Below are 21,360 nucleotides of genomic sequence, written 5' to 3'. Positions count from 1 at the left end.
CCTCAGGGAGTGACACTTCCCATGGGCAATCTCCCTGCTGCTGAGCTGCCCTACACAAGTTATCCACAAACAGAGCAAAACTAGGCTGTTTAACCAGGCTAAACCACAACAGCAGGTCCAAAGGCAGCAGGGTAGCAAGAAATGTAGATTTCTTGCTACCTAAAGAAAGGAAGCATCTAGTAGGAAGTAGATGCTTCCTACTAGAAAGGAAGCATCAGTGAGGAAATTAGGATTAGTCTGATCCAGGCGGAGTTTTCTCAAGAGACCCTAATGATGGAAACTGCTCATTTAACAGCACACAGTTCAGGCTGTTTGCCAGGCAGGCACCACACAATCCCTGAAATCTTCTTCAGATCTCAGCAGGTTTTGGGCAACAAGCAGAAGTAACTTTTAAGAAATATATATTTAGTGCTCTGAAGGACTAGAAGGGCACTGGAACAGGGTGCCCGGAGAAGTTGTGGCTGCCCCTGGATCCCTGGCAGTGTCCAAGGCCAAGCTGGACTGGGCTTGGAGCCGCCTGGGATAGAGGAAGTTGTCCGTGCCCATGGCACGGTTGGAACAAGATGGTTTCAAAGGTTCCTTCCAACCCAAACCATTCTGTGCTTCCAGGATCCCTTGGTGCTGTGGGATATTCCAGGTTCCAGGCAAATGGTAAATCCCTTCTATCAAGTGACCTGAAAGAACTATTTTGTCTGGGGCCCTGAGAAACAACAAACCTTTGAAGGGAACAAAGAGGAAATTGGTGGTGGGGTTGCCCTTGGGGCAGCCTAGACAGGATCACATGCCAGACACTGTGCTCTCCTCCACAAAGCACCTGGAGAGACCCAAGGTCATCCTGGAGATTTTGGAGGCAGAGAGGGTCTGAGGCTCAGTGTCCCCCATGTGCAAAGGAGAAGCTGGGGGTTCAAACCATGTCAGAACAGTTGGTAGAAATGCCCAGCTCCTCCTGGCACTGTGACAACCTGCGCTGTGCTGGATGTTCAAGGACAGGATCTGCACTCACTGTGGAGCAGTGACTCCAGACACCCCTTCAAGGCTCTCCATCCCTCTCCCCTCACCCCTCAGCATTGCTAAATTCATTTCCAAACCCAGCGTCCCCCCCAGGAGCACAGGGCAGGAGCGAAAGGCGCCGACAGCCTCGGCGGGCGCTGCCAGAGCTGGAATGCACCGAGGGCCCCTGGGGACACGATCTTCCACTCGGCTCTTCCTCTGCAGGATCCAAAATAACAAACAAGAAGGAGCCTTTGGCCATTGTTTCTCGGGGAAGGGGGGTGACAGGGAGAGGGCACGCGGCGCAGCCTGCCAGAGGCATGGCTGAGCTAAGGAAGTCCTGCCCGGGCTTCGCTGTATCCGCTCCTCTCCAGGAGGGGCGGGGGGAGGCAGGAAGGAGAGAAAATAGAGAACAAATGATCATATAACCCTTGAGAGAAACCTGTCTGCTCTCCGAGAGCGTATTTAGCCCAAGCATGCAGCGCCTCTTGCTATACAAAAGAAAAAGAGGAAAGAAAACCCCGCCAGTTCTTCCGTTACCATGTTCTACCACTGAAAAAAAATGGGAGGAAACAGATGTTAAGCTCTCCAGCGTCAGGAAATTATCTCTTTCATGGGGGTACAGTTACTTCAATGTATTTAGGTCAAACAAATAGGGAGAGAATCGTGACTTCTCCCCCTTTCTGTTTATGTCTCCGCAGACATTTCAGACTTGCTGGGTGCCGCATCCAAGGACCAAGGGCAGAGCTGTGTCTGCCCACAGAGCACACCCTGAGGATGCCACCTGATGAGCAAGTCCCTGCCCACCTGGCAGATCCCTACCCCATAAACCACTGCAGCCCCTACAAAAATCCAGCATCCTCTGTTTCTGGGTCAAGGAGGATGGTTTGCTGCTGGGCCCCAGCCAGGCGCGGCAGCACTGCAGCTTGATTGTCCATTTATTTCAATCGAGGTGGAAGGAGAGACCTGGGTGAAACATCTGCAAAAGGGATCTCCAGCCCATCAGCGAGCGCAGTTACGACTTTCCGGCACCAGGGTCCCCAAGGAGCGCGGGGCCCGTGCCCATAGGAAGGAACCAGAGAACTGAACCAGCATTTCACATGCTCTGCAAAATCCCTTCCACAGGAAGCTAAACCCCTCCATTAGGAGCAGGAGACAGACAGAGGAGCAGTCTGAATCCCTTCCCAGTCAGGAATGGACAGACATTATCAAAACACTGAGTTTTAGAATCACAGAATCATTAAGGTTGATAAAACCTCCAAGATCAATTCCAACCATCAATCCACCACCACCACCCACCACTAAACAATGTCCTCAAGTGTCACATCCACACACTTAATATTTCCAGGGATGGTGACTTCACCACTTGCCAGTGGCAGAAGGGACCCTGCAGCAATGCTCTGCTCCATCACTGAGGGCAGACTAGCAGACAAGATAACCCCAGGCAAACAGGACACGCTCTCTGTGGCTGCAGCATCTGCCCCACATGGTTTGCACTGGTTTAAGCCAAAGCTTTTACAGTCCTGGATCTGCATTTGTGCTCCTGCTAATTCAATGTCCACCAGGCAGATGGATGGATGCACAGACTGAGAGCTCCAGCCCTGTATTTATAAGGACGGAACTCAAAACTTCAGGCTGAGTAAATCAGTTCACTCATGTATAATTTAAACATTACTTCCTTCCCATTTCAGGGAGCTTTAGAGTTTGTGAGATGGCCAAACACAATGAAATTAGAGCAGGAGACTCATTTTGCCTGCAGCCACGGGAGAGCAGAGAGCTGCTCCACTGCATCTGTCAGACAAACTGGGCTGGTGCTGGTGCTGCCAGGCAGGGAGCAGCTCACTGCAAACACCACAGCTCCACACTGGAGATGGGCTGGCACTGCAGGGAGCTGCCAGGCAGCTGAACAGGGCACCAGCCCTGGCCTCTGCAGCACACAGAGCACTAAAACCTTACACCAAGCCAGGATCAGCTTCACACACACTGGGAAGGAGAGAGCCAGCACCCAGCTCCTTGTGCAAAGCTGAGCAGAAGCTCCAGATAAAAACACAGAGATATAAAATCCCTGGAATACAACTGGAATGAAATAATGAAGATAATAGATCAGTTCTTGCTGAAGGTGGATTTCAGACCAAGCTTCTCACAAAGCCCACACACCTCTGGCACTGCACCTGTGCTAAATGTTCCTCCAGATGCACACGGCTGATCCAGGAACTGCAGGTGTAGATTCACCCTCTGCCCACTGAGCCACAGCAGCAGCACCCTACACATCTCCCCTTTTTTGCAATTCTAAGTTCTTCTGCTCTACAGAAAATAAACCTGACCTGAGTCCTGAAGGGATCCAACAGGATCCTTCTGGTTCTGGCAGCCAGGATGGACAGGGACCCCCAGGAAAAGGAGGGAGCCTGAAGGAGGAGTCATCTGCCAGCACAAGGTTGTTTTGATGCACAATAGCTGTTTCCCCAACCTCTCCAGCTATTTGGCACCAACTGTCACCATTCTAATACCAAAATATCTGCCATTACATGTAGATTATTTAAGCTGTTCAGCAGTCAGTTGAAAGTAGTTAATTATATGTGAGAACATTTAATTACTATCCAGTAGCAGCTGTAGGTACTTTAATACCATAGTGATGAGCCAAAACACAATGGAACAGGCAGATTCAGGGGTCTACACCCATCCACACCCCATTAATGTCAGCTGAACAACACTGAACCACTGGCTGCCAACCTCTGGGAAGCAACAACTTCGTGGTGCTTGTGACATTGCTCTGCATTCCCAATTAGTCAGTTTGGTAGAGATGCCTCAGGAACTTCACAGCTGGGACATTTCTTTAAAATCCTTGCCTTCCCCACAAATCCCTAAGTAAGAAAGCACGGTCTGAACATCAGAGCAGAAATCAGTAGCCAGCGTTTAATTGTTTATATCTTGAGACAAAGATAGTGTCTAAATAATTGTCTATTGTATCCCAGAGACAGCACAGGAAAGCTCTTCCCCTCGCTGGGAGCCTGCAGGTCACACATGCTTCTGCCATAACATTTGCTATAAATAATCCTCGCTGAGCCCAGCTAGGTACAGACCAAGGCAGCACTGTGCTCCTATCGCTTTCAGCCATTACCCCTCCCCAGAGAGTGCATATCCTACCCTATTGTTCCTGCTCCAATGTTTGAAAGAATTATTTTTTCCTTGCTCCTTTTGTTTGGGGAGTTTATTTATATTTCCTCTTTGACATGGAATTACTACGAGAAGAAAGGAGTGCCACCTTCCACGGCACCCGCCGGTGCCAGCGCTGAGATGAGCAGCAGAGGGTCACATTTGGAGGACACTGCCATAGCTACAGACCTCCCAGTCTGGATTTCTGTGCTAATGTAGGTTCAGCACATTCAGATCAGGATTAGAAACAAAGAGCTGGATGTCGGCGCCAGCCCCAAATTCACAAGCAGAGACTCGGAGCACAGGCAGCAACCCGTTCTGCTCCAACATTTTCAGGGATTATTTCAGCAGGTTACTCAGCAACTCCCTGATGTGGCCCTGGTGATGTCAAAGAACACCTTACGTCTAATCCATTGTCTCATTTCCAGCCCTATTTCTACCTCCAAACAGATCCCAAGTGACCTGTTCTCTCAGGCAGCTGCATGGGTGGAATTTACCCTTGTCCTCCTTTCCCCTTTTCCTCAGAGCAGTTGAACACAACCATACAAACACAGGGCTTGGCTCTCAGCTCCCCAGGCACCTCATTGTGGAAAACCCACCTCATCCAGCACAGCCTTTTGAGTACAAGGTGAGATATCTCCCTGCCCTGCTTTGAAATTGGTGACAAGTGTCACTTTAGAGCCCCAGGTATAAAGCGTACAAGTGTCTTTGCCCTCAACAGCAAACAATTCCTTGAAGAGTCTTCTGCACTGTTTTCCATAAAATAATCCAGTTTCTGGCTGTTGGAAGGTGTGATGTCCCAAACAGGCCAGTGATACCTGCTGTGCCTCTGTCCATCGCAGCACTCCAGGATATCCAGCTCAGGAAGGCCAGTGCCCACACACTAAATTGCCTTTAGGCACATGATAAAACTGCTCTGGTATTTCTGGAAAACCACAGTGACTGCCACGTGCCTGGCCTGCTCTCAGGCTGGGGTTTTTCACCCCAGAAAGGCACTTTTAGGGGTCCAGCAGAGAACTTTTGGTAGTTTGACATCTGCCTGCGCCTTACTTTCCCCTCACAAGGTTGGTGCACAACACTCCAAAGTCACAAGGTGCCTTCTAGACAGGCTGACACCTTTCTGCTGCTTTCCTCCCTAACAGCAACAACCAAAACTCACTCTTCTCTGCATCCAGAGCCCCTGCACAGCAGGCAGCAGCACACACTGAGCCCAGGCTGGCACACAGTGATGCCCTGCAGGAACTGGGGGTGGCTGGGTGGGTGATGCCTTGGTGGGAATGCTGCTGTCACTGAATTATCCTCCATTTGTGCAGCTCAGCTGCTCCTCATCTCCTAACCCAAGGCTTCAAATCCACAGCTGACCAAGGCCAGCCTGCCAGGATGATCCCACAGGGACACTAAAGCAGCTGAGGGGAGGGATGGGAGCACAGCCCCTGCTGGCCATGCCCATGTGCCCAGTGTGGCTGTGCCCTGACAAAGGCTGGCAGCTCCCACTGCTCCAGGGCCTGCTCCAGCTAGCAATGCAAGGAGCCAACACTGCACCCAATTAGCATCACTGCTGATGAGCTTCTCCCCTCCTGCCCCTGCCCCAGGGATGCGGCTGAGCAGGTACAGGTGGCCACAGAGCTCTGTTTCCCCTGCCTGCCCACCCTGCTCTCCCCAAGGGTGCTCACTCCTTTTTATCAGGGATCAAAACTCAGCACAGCAGGAGCAGCTAAAGGTTCCCTTTGTCCCAGTTTATGGACCAAACTCTGAATCTTTCTACAAGGAGTTGGGGGTTGAGTTCTGAGTATTAGGCACCTTTCTATTTCACCCTTTTCTGTAGTCTGTGTATTCTGTAGTCTCTCCAATGAGTCCTTTTCAACAGGAAACAAATTTATTGCCATGTGTGGCAAAGGTCTGTACAAAAGCCACAAGCAGGGGAGGACAGGACCAGTCACCCTGAAAGTGCCCATCCCCTGTGAGGTGCAGATCCAAGGAGGAGCCCAGCACACCTGCAGCTTCAGCCAGGCTTTCAAACACAAATAGTCTGGAACACGTGCAGGCAATATCTAGTTTCTGCAGGAAATTGCACAGCGTGGATATCCAAACATTGCCACCAAGCAAAAACAACATCTTGGTTTGCCAGCTCATGTCACACAAACCTAAATTCCTTATAGGAGACACTGTTCAGCCAATGCTGAGCAGCAGTGAGACTCTTCCAAAGCTCTGGAAAGCCCTGGGGCTCCACAGCAGCCAGGCATGAGGCTGCAAATCCTTAGCAAAGACAAGGATATGAGTTCTGCAAGGATGTGCACCCTGTGGAGGGGCAGTGAGCCAGGGCACCCCAGACTGTGTTTCAGTGCTGCTTCCAAGCCCTGCTCAGCTGCTGCAGGAACTCCCACGCAGGCTCCACGTGCCTGCACAGGCAGGGCAGCACCAGCCCCAGCTCCCTGCAGCTCCCCAGCCCTGCCAGCATCCCCAGAACCTGCTCAGCTCCCTGCATGCCCCTCCAGAGCTGGGCCTTCCTTGTGGCTGCAGCACCAGGGCAGAACCCCCTTGGCTTCCAGGCCATGTGCTGGATCTTTGCTACGTGCTGACACATTTCCTTCCTGTAGTAAAATCACCTCCCATCCATAGGCTACAGCACTGCCTGGTAACCCAAAGCTTCAAGGAGCCAATCCTTCCTGCCCATCCCCCTGGAGAAGCAGCAGAAGTGCATTCTGAGCTGTGGTCATACCCAGCCCTTTGGCACAAGGGCTGCAGAATGCCTCAGGACATCAGGGTGAAGGCAGCAAATATTCTGACAGGTGACTGGTCCCAGTGACAGCACCTTCCCAAAACCACTGTGATTCACAGCTCACATCAGCAGGGTGGAAAAAGTGACCCTTTCCTCCTTCAGAGGAAACAACAGACATGCTTCAACAAAAAAAAAAAAAAAAAAAAAAAAAAAAAAAAAAAAAAAAATTAAAGAATAAGGGCTTGTCCAGCAGAAAACCTGACCAAAACTCAATTCCCACAGAAGCAGAGGGATCTTCCATTGACTGTAATCCCTGTTTTTCTTGTCTGTCCTTAATTCCCTCTCCCTCCTCCCCACAGGAGCAGGCAAACAAGTGCCAGCCCAGCAGTGGCACTTGCAGAACAGCTGCTGTTTCACAACTACCTGCAGCAAGAAAATCAAGAAACCTGACAGAACGTGCCAGAAATAATCTCCATGAAAGACAGAGCAGCTGGGAAGGGCTGCAAAGGGCCATCCCTGGCACAGGGCAGGTGGGTGCCTGTGGACACAGGGCAGGCAGTGACCCTCTGCCCCACAGCCCCCAGGGGTGACAGGACAGGTCCAGCAGGGCAGGAAGGAGTCAGGAATAAAGTCCCCAATGAAATTCAGCGAAACCCACTGAAATCTCTGTGACCCTCACATCCGAGGCATTGCCCTTGTTTCATTTGTTCCAGCCCTGGCAGAAGCCTGTGCTGAACTCCCCTCCCAAGCTGCCCCTCCACTGGGGGTACAAAAGCAGAGAAGGAGCAAAGGAAGAGAGAAATTAATCCAGCCCCTCATCTGGGAGCTGGGTTATTTGGTGATTTTGAGGGCTGTCTTGTGCAGGGTCAGGAGCGATCCTTGTGGGTCCCCTTCAACTCAGGAACACAAAGTTCTGACCCCAATGCAGCTCCACAGCCACCAGACCAAACCAACTGTTATTTATCCAGCTTAAAATGAGCTGTCCCCACACCTCCACTATTAGAAATCCCAATTTAAGCCATGTGAGGCTGAACCCCAACCCTCTACCACCAGCAAAAGAGCAGATTAACAGCAGGCTCTGAAGGCTGCTTGGCTGGACTCTGCAGAAGATCCTGTCCCAGATTTTTGCTTCTCTAGAAACCCTCCTGCACACTCAGGAAATGCTCCCAGACACCCCTGATGCAGCCCCTGCCAGTGATGCCTTGTGAAGGCTGATTTAGAGCAGAGGTTGGTCAGAGCTAAAGAATAAAGCAGGGATTTATTAAAAGGATCTCCTCAATGGATGCACCTTGGGCAGCACAAGAGCCCAGCCAGGGCTGCACCCAAGATGAACCAAAATGGTCACAAAATGGTCATGGGCTCTCTCACTTTGATCAGTTCTGCTCCATTTCCATGTTGCAGTTCATTGTCCAATTACAGCTCCAGCCCCTGCAGTCCCACCCTGCTTGTTTTCCTCTCTCCAGCCCACGGTGTTTGTGCTCTTGGGCTGAGATTTGGATCATTTGTCCTTGGTCCCCAGCTGGAGCAGGAATTGTTTTGTCTCCCTGCTCTGTGCACAGAGCTCACCATCCCCTAACATGAAGCCCAGACCCTCACACTAAAGCAGCACAGAATGTGAAAAATAGAAAAGCTAAACCCTGAGGCATCACCAGAGGGAAAGCTGTACCTTTAACACCAAAATCAGATTTCCCACTGACACATGCCAACATGTATTTAGGTGCCTACATTGAACTCAAATTAGGGATCTCAGTATTCCTCCTTGCCATGTGTTATTCAGCAGAGGGGACAGAAAGAACCAGGGAAGGTCCTCCAACACCACCTAAATCCACATCTCCTTCCTGCTTCCAGCCAAAGCTGCACCTCCTTTTGTGTGTTTGAGGGAGGATGGGCAATGCTTGGGACCTTCTGAGCAGTGCCTCAAGGAGCATCCAGCAATCAATCCACGTTTAATGGAGTTGTCCTGCAGCACTCTGCAGTAAAGCTCTTCCCCAAAGAAAAAAAAAATTCTTCTTTTTTGACTGTCTTAATTAACACATGCTGTAGCTGTAAATAAAGGTGAGACTCTCCAGGAATCAAAGCAAGGTGCCTGGAAAGATTACAGAGCAATTATCACACACAACATTCCAGCCTGAAATCACAGGAATGGACTCCCTGTATTTCTTACAGATCTTTTTGGTGGCATTGTCCTGATCCTTTATGGTTGCAGAACCCACTGATCAGAGGGGAGCTTTGAGGAGTACAAACATGCCAGCCTGGATCATAAAACTTCCAAATAACCTGCTGCTTCCTCCTGTGCTCTGGACAAGGGCAAACCCTTCAGAGCAAAGAGGCATGAACTTCATTAAGGAGCAATTATGGAATAATCTGTGTCTTGGAGAAAACTGCTTCTAGCTGTGTCAAACACAAGCTGGGTTATGTAATTTATTTACTTCCATTTTATACAAATATTTCTACCTAATGCAACTCATTATCTTTACAAAAGTTTATTTAAATAGTTGGCTTTAATTATTATGTCAAGAAGTCACGGAGACCAGAGAGAGGCCACAGAGGAGTTCCTGCCCTTGGAGAATTTCTCCAAGGCATGCTGCTGCATCCCAGAGCAAGAAAATATCAACTCCAAAAGAGTCAGAAGCAAAGATTTGGCTCTGGCTGCAGCAGACCCCTTCTGCAGGATCCCTGTTTGCAAGCACCAACTCATTTACACAGACCTGGCCAGAGGCTCCTGGACAGCCCAGCTGAAGAGTTCAGCTCTGGCAGAATCCTCATGGCTCAATGTTTGCATTCACAAGGGGCTTTGTGGCCCCCATTTCCCTCACCCTGCACACCTGAGGTGCTGGCACAGCCCTGCCACCCTGTAGCACCTCACCCCATGACTAACTGCCCTTTTTCCTGTTTTTCCCTCCTCCAGCAGCCTCTCTCTCTCAGGAACAGGAGTGCAGCCTGCTCAGCCCCAATTGTTCAGTGGCAGCTAGAGCCCTCCCAGCTCTGTTTGCCACTGGGAAACCTGGAATTATTCCTTTATCTTGGGTCAGCACAGCTGATCCAGCACTGCCTGGCACAGGCCCACGCTGCAGCCCTCCAAACCTTCCAGAGGAAGGTGTTCCTGCCCAGCCAGGGCCTGGAACAAGATGTTCTTTAAGGTCCCTTCCAACCCAAACCATTCAAGGGTTCTGTATTTCTAGTGGCTCTGCTTTATATTCAGTTTGTTCACCCAAAACAAATTAAAAGCCAAGAAGAAGGGGGTTTAAGATCCACCCCCATTCCCACTGGAACATTTAAGATCTTAGAAATCTGCCTTTGCAGGAATGGAAACAAAATGGTGTCACAAGAGGAACCATCAGCTGAAGGCACCAGGGCTGAGACCTGGGATGGTCCCACAGCTCCAGTCCAGATCCAAACACAGCCTCACATTGTCTCAGCTCTCACTTTAACACAAGCCTTGTCTCCAAGGTCTTTGTCCTTCATTAACCACCTCCAAGGGCAACTGAAGAGATAATTCATAGGAAAAATCACCCAAAATGAACCAGATCCATCTGGCTGTGGAGAGACCCTACACAGACTATACTGTGACATTTCTTAGATCTTTTAACTAAATCTAGCTCTGAAATTTATCTGAAGGACTGAGGAAAAGTCACCCTGGAAACTGCTGCTCAAAGCTCCCAGCTCAGAGCAGCAGAGCCCCTGGGAGAAACCAGGTCCTTGTAAAAGGTTCTTATCACTTCTCTAAAACTGGAGCAGCAATAACAGGAAGAAATTGTTTTGGCAGGGCTTACACCACATAAAGTCAACTCATCAGCCAGTGGTGTGTGAAATCTCCCTGGAAAACACAGAGGGACAGAAAGAGCACAGGGTGCAGAGAGCATCCCCCAGGCTCAGCCGGGCTCCCAGACACCCATCCCAGCCATGCTGAGCATTCCCACACCAAGGGGTCTCACCCACACCATGGGGCAACACTGACACTGCTGCCATCACCCTCACCATGGCGTTGTGCTCACCCTGACGCCACCACCTACACCATGGGGCACCCTCACCCTGCTGCCATCACCCACACCATGGGGACATGCTCACCATGGTGCCACCACTCACACTATGGGCAACATCCTCACCCTGCTGCCATCACCCACACCATGGGGACATGCTCACCATGGTGCCATGCTCACCCTGCTGCCATCACCCACACCATGGTGCCATGCTCACCCTGCTGCCATCACCCACGCCATGGTGCCATGCTCACCCTGCTGCCATCACCCACGCCACGGTGCCATGCTCACCCTGCTGCCATCACCCACACCATGCAGCACAGGGCACTCTGTGGAATGCCAGGACATCACCCTGAGCCCTGCTGCTTGTCCCAGCTTTCCCCGTTATCCCTCAGTGGATGCTCCCAGTGTGACAGCAGAGGGACACGGGGTGTGCTGCTCTCCTGCTCTCACAGCTGCCAGAGCCTTTCCAGCTCCAGTACCCAGGCTGCAAACCCAGTTTAGGACGTGCTCTGCACCCAGGAACATTGTCCCTACAGTGCAAGGGAGGGATGGGAAGGTGGTAACAGCCCCTGGGGTTGCCTGATGGGGTTTCACCCTTCCAGTGCAAACCCAACGCCTCTCACTGCCCAAAGATGTGGGGAATGCTCTCCTCCTCCTCCTCCCACTCTCAGCTGCAGAGCCAAGCTCAGACAGGACCCTGGTGCCAACCCCTGCCCCAGCCTGCTCAAAGGAGGCCACAGGGTGCTGTGGTGGAGCCCAGCTGCCCAGCCAAAGCTCCTCTCTGGAGTTCTGCAGCCACCACGGGCCAGCAGGACGTGTGACCTCCCCCTGCAGTGACACAGCTCCCGTGCTGGGGACGGGCACTCACACAGTGCTGTTGTTCCCTCACACAATGGGCACTCCTCCCAGCCACGAGTGACACGGGGCAGCTTTCAACTGATTAATGGCTCTCTCAAACAAGCCCTGAGTGTGCAGGAGGCCCTGGCAGACAATGCCAGCCCAGTGGCAGCAGGACGGCATCGGCTGGTGCCCTGTGCCAGCGCGAGAGCAGCAGCAGCAGATGAGCTACGGGCACTGCCAGCGTGGCTGGCGCAGCTCAGGGACACAGGACAGACAGCTGCTGCCAGGCTCCCCGTCCCTCTGCCAGGCACGTGGCAGCACGGGCACGGCCCTGAGGCTGCTTGGGTCCCTTTGTGTGCCAGCCCAGCCACCCTGCTCCACAAAGCCAGCACAGCCTCCCCTGCACAGCCTGCAGGGCTCTGCTGGGGCAGGACAAGCTCGGGAAAAAGCCCTGGGAAAGTTCCAAGCTGAATTCTGCCCTGGTGTGCAGCAATGTCAGGCATCAGTTTCTCTGGGTCTGGATTGAAGGCACTTGAGCAGGTAGCTCATGTTCAGACTCAGATATTTTTTATCAGGAAAACAGCCTCACAACCATGAGTTCAGCAGCTTTTCATTAGAAGGCACAAAATAACTAACTATCTCTTGTCACAAGGTCTTTTAAGACTAAACTATCCAATTAAGAACTGACACCTGGATTATTTCCCCTTTTAACCCAATAACTGATTCCTGGAAGCCCACAATGGAACTTTTCTGCCCAATTACAAAACATCACCCAAACCCATTAAAAAGGAGGAAGAAGCATGAAGAAGAAACCCATGAGAACACCCTGTGCCCTCCATCTTGCTTCTATTCACAACACACTAAAAATCCCAAATCCTAAATTTCTCACTAAGTGATACACCTACACTGCTCTCTATAATCTACTTCACACTTTAGTGGATTCCAGTCTATCTTGAAGTCTGGGAAACTTTCTCCATGGATGAGGGTCAGAGTCAGTGCTGCCCTGGGGGTCAGGGCACCCAGAGCAGACACAGAAATACTCCCTGTGGTGCCCTGGATTGCACAGTCACACGTGCAGCTTTGCTCTTTACACCCACCCTGGTTTGGTGCCTTCCCTCTTTTGGGATGGCAGCCAAAAGGGAATGAAAAACCCGAGGAGGGTGAGCAGCCAACAACAAAGCTTTGGGATCCTCCTGCTCCTGCCGGCAGCCAAAACATCCCAGGCAGCCTGAGAGGAGCTGTGGCTCACACGGGTGAGTGAGGAGCAGCCTGTGCAGAGCCCAGCCTGGGAAAGGCAGCAATCAAAGCCAACCATCTAAGCCACAGGATTAGTGCAGGGGGAAAGGCAAAGTGAAAGCACACACGGGCAGAGCAGCTCACTCCAACACCCCATAAGAACTGAGGCACAGCCAGGTGAACAGGCCCTGGTCAGGCCACGAGGCTGTGGCAGGTGAGAACAGAGCTGCCACGTGCTCTGCCTGCCTGCACACACCCTGAGAGCCAGGCCACGCGTGCTGCCATCTCCAGCAGTGCTCAGTGGGTTCTGTACCCCACAAACCCTGATTCTGCACCCCTCAGGGTGCACCTGCTCCACCCCCCTGGCTACCCAAGGTGCCCACCACACACCAGCCACAGACAGGAGCGGGCTGAGCAGCAAAACACTGCCAACTGCAACAAAGGGCTGTGCCCTGCTCAATCCTCACTCCAAGTTTTCCTTAACCCCGAGGTTTCCCATGGAAAACCAGAGGGGTGGGTTTGGTCAGAAATGCAGGGATCTGGGCTAAGCATGAACCCTGCACAAACCCAGCTTGGAGCTTTGTGCTCCTCCTGCAGCCCTGGCTATCCCACCACATCCTTTCAGCACAGTGAGACACTGGAGGATGTGAGCAAGCCCGAATCCTGCCCTTGCCCCAAACAATAGGCTCTGCAATAATGGTGCAACCAGAATTTCCTGCGCGGCGGCGCGCGCCAGCTCCGGGGAGAAAACACCCTGGGAAAGCTCTGCCACGGGAACACAGCACCAGGGCAGCTCCTCTGGGCTCCTGCCCCTGCTGGGATGCTCCTCTGGCAACAGGGAAAGCACCTCACTGAGCCCAGGCTGGGAAGAAGGGAAAAAAACCACACCGGTGGCTCGGAACAGGAGCCATCCAGGCTGGGGATAATCCATTACTGCAGCAGCCTCTTGCAACATCTGGACCTGGCTTTTCTCTCACAGATGTTTCATATCCTGCAGTGCTTGGGAAAGCAGCACAGAGCAGGCTGGAGCTTGGGAGGCTCATGGAAATCTCTCCATCTCTCCTGGAAAGATGGCACAGGTACAGCAAGGACAGAGCTGCTGATGGCATCGGGCACCAGAGGCTGCAAAATGCTCCAGTGTTGGAGCTTCTGTCTGGAACAAGGATCAGCACAGCCCCAAACCCTGAGAAAAGCCAAGGACAAGCTCCTATAGCTAAGCAGGAATGGAGGATGATCCCAGGCTGGAGCAGGGGAGGAGTGCAAGGAGTGCCCTGAGAAGGAAGAAGGGGCAGAGCCGAGGTGTGATGGATGAACTGATCACAGCCACCACTCTCCATCACCCTGCACCACCAAGGGAGAGAAAGGGAAGAAACTGGGAGAGAAGTCAAGCCTGGGAAGGAGGGAGGAGTAGCATGAAGGTGTTTTTAAGATTTGGTTTTATTTCTGCACACCTTCCCCATCAGCCCAGGAAGCCCATTACTCTGGATGTGCAGAGAGGTCAGCATTTACTGCAGGAGGAAAAAGCTCAGGAAATGGGTGATGGCACCTGAGCCTGGCTTAGCAGGATCCTGAACCACTGGGGATGCTCCAGCACCTCCATGAGACCTCCTGGAATGAACACAAGTGCCCAAATCCACTCCCTTCCTGCTGGATTTAGCACACAAACTGTAAGCCAGCAGCTGGCACATCAAAGAGGGAACCAGGGAAACAGAAACAAGGTTTTCACCCCATTTCTTCCATCAGCTCCCCTAATTTGCCTCTGCCTTGTCCTCCTCAGGCCTGAAGAGAGGACGAGGATCCCACCCATGCAGCAGCTCCCACCAGCCCAGGCTGTGGGCACCAGGGCAGGGCTGACCCCTGGAGCCCTTAAAATCCCCCTGCACCTGCAGCAGGGAAATGCTGAAGGGCAGAGAAAGCCAAGCCTTGATGCCAGGGTTAAGGAGGGCTCTGGGTTTGGGATGGGGACAGAAGGGGTGAGGACAGGGCCGGTGAGGCCCCAAATCCAACACACACTCCTTGCAAAAAACCAACCCCAGAGCCCAGCACAGCTCCTGGTGTGCCCCAGAGAAGGACTGGCTTTACTGGGCAGGACTGGGCAGGACGAGCAGCTCAGCACCACCTTCCAACAGAGTGAAGACAGAGCTGTGCACTCCACACCCTCCTTCCAGAGAGGAACAGCAGAGAAACCTCATGCAAGAACACCAGAGCTCTCAGAGCTCAACCTACAGCAAGAAACAATTACTGGGAGATAACTGGAAAAACATTTTTAAAGAGTTTCCTCAGAGAAAAAAAAAAATCCAAGGCTACTCCACAGTTTCTTATTTTACCAACTACTGGGAGCCAGCAGGCTGCAGTGGGACTGGGAGCTGGCCTCCTTGCACTCAGCCCTAAATGACCCAAAATTCATTTGTTAGTGTTTATTTGCACAAGAATTTCCCCCAAAACTCCGCGGTTCCCAGACAAGCACCGCTGCCTAATCCTCCAGCCGGGCTCACCCTGCTCATCTCCCCACCACCAAAATCCTTTGTGATGTTTGCAAAATGCCCCCTTCTGGCAAATTCCAACTCAGGTTTTCAGGTCAGACCGTGCAGATGAAGAAAACTCCAATAAATCTGTCATTTAACGGAAAATTAATACAGTGTCCTAATGTCAGCACCAAGCCAGGAATAACCTCCTTCCCACAGCTATTGCGGGCTGGCTGCAAGAAGGCCAAATGCAACAAACTTTTCATAAAAAACACCCCGCAAAAAGCCAAGCTGGTGATGTTCATGCCCTGAAACAAGGCTGGCAGGGGGCCACAGGCAGCACACGTGGTGACATCCCTGGCTCCTGGTGCCAGCAGGAACCTGGCCCATGGAGGGGCGGGGATGGAGCAGCACCCACCCATCCTGAGGCAGAGGAATTTTATTAAATCAGCTCATATTCAAAAATTGGGGAAGTCTTTGGGATCACCAGACACAAATACAGCAGCAGGAATACAAGCAGAAGTAACTGCTCCAAGTGTCACTGGGCTCCAGTAATTATCTGTAGGGTTTTCAGCTCCCCAGCTCAGATCTGGGATGTCCCAGACTATTGCTGAGGCTTACTGTAAATTGAGAAGCAAACCCAATTCTTGAACTTCACCTGGAAGTTCCAGAGGAGCCTGCAAGCTGGAGAGAACAAAACCCCACTGAGCAGGATGGCTGAGAGCAATCAGCACTCAGGAAACGGAGCAGTAACAGCAGGCAGGAACCTCTGGAGCTTGGGAACCAGGATGGGAAGAAATAACCTTTAAAACAGGCGTGGGATGAACCAAAAATGGAGCAAAGGACTGAAGTCAACTTGTTGCACCTGCGGCTTTTAGTTCATCTTTCCAAAGCAGACCATTCTGTTTTACTTCCAGCTGTACTTCATCAGGAGGGTGCCCCAAGGAGAGGATGCATTTTCCCTCCCCATGTGATGATACACCTGCCTCTCCTTCCTTCCCACCAGCAGCTTCTTCCCTTGGACCATCCCTTTGCACCTGTGCCAGTGATTGCACCACCCAGAGCTCCTGGAGTCGCACCTGGACAAGCTCCTGAGCTCTGGGACAGCTCCTGGGGCAGCAGGAGAGCAAGGCAGAGAGGCCACTGTCACCTCTGAAAGACAGAGCCCTCCCTGAGGCCACAGTGGGCACCTCAGCGTCACACAGGGGACTCAGGGGACTTTGAGTCTGTAACTTCCCTGGATTCCAAGGAGGAGTGGCAGCACAGTGTTCCCTCTCCACCCAACACTAACACCCGGCCAGCCTTCCAGCAATGCACAGAAATCAGATTAATTCCAGGAAAACGAGGTGGCACAGCAGAAATTCAGCACTCCCAGTCCCTGACGGGTCAATGAGGCACCAAAAGCCACTGGAATGAGCCGTCCTGCCAGCACTGGAGCAGGGCACCCAAACCCTCTGGGCAGGAGCTCCGGCAAAGCATCCACCTGCTCCAGCATTTACTGTAACAGACCTAAATTTGGCAATTTTACTTTCCACAAAGCCAATCAGAGACGATACCGGGCAGGGAGTGAGCAGCATTCCATAAATACTTGATTTGAACAGTTCCAGCAGTTTGGACCCGGCAGGGCGAGGGTTTAATCGGCTATAAGGATCCAGCCCGCGGGCTCGGGGCTGTCCCGGCACCGCAGCCCGGTCCTGCTGCCGGGATCTGTCGTCACTCGGGAAGGATTCGTGCCTTGTTTTATAACAAAACCCGAGGGAGGAGCAGGGAGGTGATATCAGCCATTAATCCCCGCGTTTTGAAATCCCTCATCTCATAAATGTTCAGGTGTAAAACCAACGCATCAAGGTGGAGGTGGGAACAGGGACCCTCCAGCCAGGCTCTGTGAACACCTGAGTGAGACTTTCTCTCCGTCAGCTTCCCCAAAACCACTAAAACCACTAACTGAACGCTCCCAAGCACAGAACTCCCACCAGAGCCCACAGAAATGTTCCCCTGGGCTCAAACGCGCCCTGAATCACCGTGGGCGAGCAGTGACCCCGTTCTCGGGAGCTCACACGGGTGTAAACCCGGCTCAAACCGCTCAATTCCCCCACACGCGGCGGAAAATAAACCCAGACCCGGGCACGGCAGGAACTGCCCCGCTCAGCTTCGGGCTGGTGCTTCCTCAGCAGCTCCAACACAGCCAAAAACCCCAACAAAGAAAAGATTCCCACGTGATGTTCTATCAAAAAGGGAGGTTTTGCGAAACTAATCCGAACTTCGCGGCTTTGTGACCGCTCTGGTGAACAAGAGGGTTTGTCCGGCAGGTACCTGCGCGGGGGTGACGCGGATTTATGGGGTCAGAGAAGTGATGCGAGGCTTCACTCTCATTGAAGCCGCGGCCCCGGGGGCAGCCCAAACCCGGGCCGGGGCTCGGGGGTCCCGGTGCCAGCCCCGGTGCCAGCCCCGCTCTTACCTCGCTCACCGCATGGCCTCGGCGCCGCACGCTCACGCGGTCCCGGCGATCAGGGCAAAACTCTGCGCTGGCGTCGGAAAGTTGAAATGTTTTTTTTTTTAAACAAAAATCTTAAAAAATAAAAAAAAAGTTTTAAACCACCAAAAAGAAGAACAAAATAAAAAATTTAAAAGCGCCCGAAGGTGCGAGCTCCTGAGAGGGAGTTGAAAAGCACGAGCAGAGAGCAGCCCCGCTCCGGGAGCCGCTCCCGCCGCCCTCCCGGCTGCGCCGGGCGCTCCCCGCCGGCCCCGGCCCGGGAGCCCCGGCAGGGCCGGCGGAGCGCTCAGGGGGCGGCGGCGCGGCCCCCCCCGAGCCGGGCTCGGGCCGTCCCCGGCGCCCGCCCGCGGGCAGCGGGGTTCGGGGGGCGGCCGCCGGGGCCCGCCGCGGGCCGCGCTGCTCCGCGCATCCCCCGCAGCCCCGTCCCGTCGGGGCCCGCCCGGCGCCGCCGCCGCTGCGCGCACACGGCACCGACGGCGAGCGAGGCGAGACGAGGCGAAGCGGCCGCTCCGTGCGGTGCCGGCCGCGCTGCGAGGCGCGGGGATCGCTGCGGGACCGCTGAGGGATCGCTGCGGGATCGCCGAGCGCCCGCCCGCCGGGCCCGGCCCCCCCGCCCGCCCGGCGCCGCCCCGGCCCGGCCGCGCTGTCCCGCCGGAGCTGCTCGGGGCTGGGGGCGATGCCCGCACGCAGCTCTCGGGGGTCGCTGTCCCCGCTGTGTCCCCGCTGTGTCCCTGTCGTGTCCCCGCCCCGCTCCGGCGAGCAGAACAATCGGAGGAAGCGCGGCCGCGGCCCCGGCCCGGCCCACGCAGCCCCGGCACCCCCGGCCCCGCAGGCCGAGCCCCAGGCCGGGCTCTGAGGGCTCCGCGCTCTGTCCCCCACAAGGGCCCGGGGCTGGAGCCGCATCATCCCCAATGTCCCTTCCACAGTGACGAGAGGACACCTTGCTCTGGCACACTCAGAGCACCCAACACCAGCTCTTCCATCACTACTGAGCCGCCCTCATGGCGGGAATTAAATTTACCTCGATTTTATCCAGGGTTCTGGTTCCCAAATGGAGTTACTCTAAATCCGTTATCTTCTTTCAAGCTTCTCTGTTCCCTGTCTCAGGGAGGGAGATTCCTTCTTTCACCTGCTTCTACCCCTGGGTAGAAGGAGAGGAGACCTTCTGCCTAGCCACAAACCCACCTGGGCAAGCCCAGCTCATTTGGGCCTGACCAGGTGCTTCAGATCACTGCTTGGAACCAGAAACACCTGGACAACATCACCAGCCCGTTCCTCACAGACCCATGGAGTCATGAAGGCTGGAAAAGCCATCTCGACCATCAAGTGCAACATTCCCCCAGCACTGTCATGGCCACTACTGACCCGTGTCCCCAAATGCCACATCCACACAATTTTTGAACACTGAAAGCTTAAAGTGAGAGTTTTCCCACCCTAACCATGCATCCTCCTCTCCATAAATCCCTGCAAACCCAGGCCTGCTCTCCACCCATGTTCCCACATGGATAAATAGGAGATCACACAAATAAAAGAATTGCTTTGAAGAAACTGCCTTTATAATATTAAAAATAGTACAGGGAAATGAAATAATTATTTGGACAAGGCTTAGTGGATTTAATTGCTGCTTTTCCATCATGTGTAATTGGTGTTTTAAGTGATGCTAAGAGTGTTTCCCGTGGAGAGGCAGGTGTGTGCCACAGAACGAGGCTGTTGTTAATAGGATAACCACAATTAAGTGTAATTGGGAGCATCATATCAATCACTCCTTGCAGCAGCACGCGTGCAGAGTTTTCCACCTGCTTTTCCCATGGTTTAAATGATGCATCAAAACCAAAGAAAATACTTGAAATTCACCAGGGGTAGCAAGAAACTCCTTAACTTTCTGTGCCATTGGCCCATTGATGGGGAGTAAATCTGAGGGGCAAAATTCCATCCCAGTTCCTGCCAGGACCCAACATCTGATGGAGCAGCGCTGTGGCAGGGCAGTGTTTGAGGCTGAGCTGTGTCCCAAGGAGAGGGGACTGACACAGGGGTCACATCCAGCCCCCTGCCCACCCCGCAAACACCTGGCACCACAGGGAGCACTCACAGAGCTGCTGTCCTGGGCATCAGACACCTGGGGCTGGGGAAATGGAGCTCTGCTCCAAACTGTGCTTAATATTCCCACCAGGAACATCATTAAGTGCTGTCATCTCCTGTTTTCCTCCTCAGGGGAAGCAGCTAAAAGCTCCCTTTTCCAGGAAAGCTGAGAATCCAAGGGGTCACACAGCTGCCTAAGCCAGGCTTGAAGAAAACCTTAAAAAATGTTGGTTTTTTTGGTTTTTTTTTTTAATTAAGAAAAAGAAAAATTACAATTAGCACAAAATCCAGGGGCAGCAGCACTGACGTGCCCAAATGGCTGAGGGTAACACCTCACAACCCCCAGCCCTTTTTTTCCCCCTAAACCCCAGTTTTGATGATGTATCAAAGGTGAAATTTTAAACATGACCCAGCCCTCGGGGTGGCCTCCCCAGTCACTGTCCCTGCCTCCCTCCTCACCTCTCCCCCAGCAGACATTTTACTTCCAGAGCCATCCAAGGACATAACCCCCCCCAGGGCCATCCAAACATGGCTCCTGAAATATCTCTGAAGTGCAAAAAACACAAAACAAGAGTGATAAAGAATTAGCAGCCTCTTGGAAAACCCAAACAACGTTTCTGCGGTGATGGAGGAGTCAGAAAATGTGATTAAATGTGATTAAGTCACCCCCAGCACTCCCTGCTGGGGTGCCTGGCAGGAGCTCAGCCCTGCAGAGCTGCAGCTGCCTTGGCCAGGAGACCTTGGCCTTCTGCAGGGACTCAGATTCACACCTGGGTGGGGTCAGGAGTGGGTCACAAACACCAGGTTGATAAAAATGGGTCTTGATAAGCTTGTCCTGGTGGGTACCACAGTGTCACTCCATCCCATAAGCTGCAGTCCCTGCCACTCTCAAATGGCTCTCACACCTCTCCATAGATGATGTGTGCCCTGAAATCCATGAAAACACAAGCTCAGGGACTCCTTAATCCTCATATTTAATTCAGACCAGGTGCTGCAGCTCCTTTCCCTGCCCAGAAGTGCTCAGCACTTCCATACTCCCAATATATTCCTGAGCTTTCACCTTCATTAGGTCCCAGCAGTTCCTTCTCTCCTTTCCTTTTCCATTACATTCAGTTCAAATGTTTCAGCTGTTGAGGACACCTGGGCCCAGCACCAGCCTGGTGCCCACCTGGGAGCTCAGATTTGATGCCCAGCACCACCCACCTCAGCTGGGCATCAAATCCGAGCTCCCAGGTGGGCACAGGCTGAGTTTTGCTGGGATACCATGCTCTGATCCAGGCAGGGAATCACCTCCTAAACCCGGGCAATTTCCCACCCTGCTGTGCTTCTGTGCTCCCCCTGGCTCTCAGGATGTACAAATGCCTGTACCTGGGCAGGGGATGTTTTAAATATGCCCTTAAA

The 21,360-nt window shown here is 53.0% G+C and overlaps 1 protein-coding gene across 3 annotated transcripts in view; it reads right to left on the bottom strand.

Moving 5' to 3' along the window:
- ARHGEF9 (Cdc42 guanine nucleotide exchange factor 9) overlaps positions 1-18,027 on the bottom strand; it is a 210,320-nt gene extending 192,293 nt beyond the window's left edge. For 2 of the 3 annotated variants that reach the window (XM_063170293.1, XM_063170294.1), the window contains exon 1: positions 17,845-17,991. The gene's annotated coding sequence lies outside the window, so the exon portion shown is untranslated. Of the gene's footprint in view, positions 1-17,844 lie in introns of all 3 variants that reach the window. The other variant, XM_063170295.1, reaches the window with a different exon arrangement.
- Positions 18,028-21,360: the final 3,333 nt, after the last annotated feature.

Source organism: Melospiza melodia, chromosome 16, assembly GCF_035770615.1.
Source record: "Melospiza melodia melodia isolate bMelMel2 chromosome 16, bMelMel2.pri, whole genome shotgun sequence".
Taxonomy (NCBI): Eukaryota; Metazoa; Chordata; class Aves; order Passeriformes; family Passerellidae; genus Melospiza; species Melospiza melodia.
This window is presented reverse-complemented; position numbering and strand designations above follow the sequence as displayed.